We start from the raw sequence: 2500 nt of genomic DNA, 5'->3' as shown, positions 1-2500 counted from the left end.
CAGTGATTCCAAACGTTTTAGCTCAAGATCCAAAAGAGACGGTCACGATTCAATGTATCCCCTGAGCAAGCGGGCAGGCTCTAGCTCAATGGTAATGTCAGCACATGCGCAGAAAACCGGGTTAGAAGAGGAAAATTACAGTGTAGCTTTAACCAGGTTTAGGGAGTGACGATATGGGTACCTAGCGATACGATATTTGTGGCGATATTAGGCCCTCGATAATGATATTGCGATATTCAATATATTGCAAGAGATTTCTAGCCTGGCTAATAAGCCAGACCGAATCAGCCGTTGGCAAAAAATAATTGCCTGCCCGCGACAGTGTTGTGTGATATTAGTCGGGCTTATTAGCCAGGCTAAGAGATTTCATCAACAATATATCACAATATCTGTAACTGAAAATGAAAAAAAATACCCATAAAATGCAAGAATCTAGAATTATGTATTTATTCCAAAATCTTACAAGATGTTTTTGTGTCACAAACTGGCCAATAAGCACATGAATCTTGCCTCCTCCAAAGAGTAAAGACGATATATTGCAGGAGGAAGTATCGCGAATCTATATCACGACATCTTGGTACACCTCTAATGAATATAGCCCTATTAGCCAAACTAGTGTACATAGAGTCGACAGTGGGGATGCAACGGATCATATGCCGAGCTGCAGGTGTAGCTGACTGCAGCAGTGTTGATTTCGTCGATACATGACAAAAACCTTAGAAGCTATGATGAACTAAAAGACTGTAAGACATTATGGTTGATTGCGCTCTGGTGTTGCACTCTCAAATAGCAGATCTACAAGCTGTAGACAATAAACAAAACAAAAATTGGGCTGAACAAATAATTAGAAACAAAAAAGTGTTGTACCTAACCCTTTTTTTCTAAATACCTTTTGAAACATCTATGGGAAATGAATGGTGAATTCTCTTCCGGTGCCCTCGCAGGGGGCGGGACTGCGATGCTGGTATGCGCATGCATAAAGTGAGTGGCAAATCGAGTGGAAAAGTGAGTGGCAAAGTGAGTTTAATGTTGTTTAATGAGATAGGACTTTTCTGTTTGGTTGGATGTTAACATGGGGCTGTCAAGGCCAGAAACTCATATTTTGCGACACAGTAGGTCATCAGATAAGCTTTAGGTTATCATATGTAACCATAAACTTTATTGTGGTCTTGGACCACATGATGATGATGTCACACGCATACCCTCTATAAAGCGGCGTCGACAGTTTGATCCAGCGATTGGGAGAAAGTCCTGGCCTGCCCTACAGTATGCTCATAGGCCTGCCTGGGAACCGTCAGATAAGCATCTGGGTCACATAATCAAGAACCCCTGCCCTGTCGCCCCGCCGCTGTTATTATTGCTGTGAGTGTACGTGTACGTGCACCGCTTTCTTCCCCCAGCGTTTGATTTCTGTCCCAAATTAGCATGCATTAACTTTTATCTCCATTGATAAGGAGCGTTTTTTCGTCCATTACTCATATCTGCTGGACGGGACAGACACTGGGTGGAGCATGAAGTGTGTGCGTGCGTGCATGCGCACGCGCGCGTGTGTGTGTGTGTGTGTGTGTGTGTGTGTGTGTGTGTGTGTCTTGGAATAAAACATCAAAGTGACATAAAAGACACACACGCAAACACAAGTGCACAGACAAGTGCCCACACACACACGCGCACGCTCACGCACGCACGCACGCACACACACACTGTCAGTCAAATCTCCAATAATATAAGCCTTATAGCCTTTAGTGTATAAGGAATGTCTGGAATACTGAGAATGTGGTAGGTGACAGTGAACATAGTATATGTCATCAGCTTGTGAAGTGTGTGTGTGTGTGTGTGTGTGTGTGTGTGTGTGTGTGTGTGTGTGTGTGTGTGTGTGTGTGTGTGTGTGTGTGTGTGTGTGTGTGTGTGTGTGTGTGTGTGTGTGTGTGTGTGTGTGTGTGTGTGATGAATGATATGCTTCATCATAGAGCATTGAAACAGCCAGGTATTGGACCTGTGATCCAGTTAATAAAGCAATGAAACAGCCAAACATTGGACCTGTGATCCAGTTAATAAAGCAATGAAACAGCCAGGTATTGGACCTGTGATCCAGTTAATAAACAATGAAACAGCCAAACATTGGACCTGTGATCGGTGCACCGTCCCTGCAGTGAGCGGCCATGAGGCTTATACTTAGTTAGGCTAGTTGCACGTTGGTGTTGCATGCAGTGAAGAGCGGATATACAGTACAAGCACACAACGCATCACATTTGTGACACGTTGTGAGACACTGGCACGCAGTAATACAAATGTAGATGTAGTAAGTATAGAGTATGAGTAGAGAGAGAAACAAGAATTCAGCCAGAAAGCCCGCCAGGCAGGCAGGCAGGCAGGCAGGCAGGCAGGCAGGCAGGCAGGCAGACAGACAGACAGACAGACAGACAGACAAGTCAGTCAAAGTATAAATAAAGCTAAAGAGGTCTCGGACCATGAGAATGTGACTTGTTGAAGCAAGCCAAAC

Source organism: Protomyctophum bolini (genome assembly GCF_963924005.1).
Source record: "Protomyctophum bolini genome assembly, chromosome: 19".
Classification (NCBI taxonomy): domain Eukaryota; kingdom Metazoa; phylum Chordata; class Actinopteri; order Myctophiformes; family Myctophidae; genus Protomyctophum; species Protomyctophum bolini.
Note: the sequence above shows the minus strand (reverse complement) of the source record.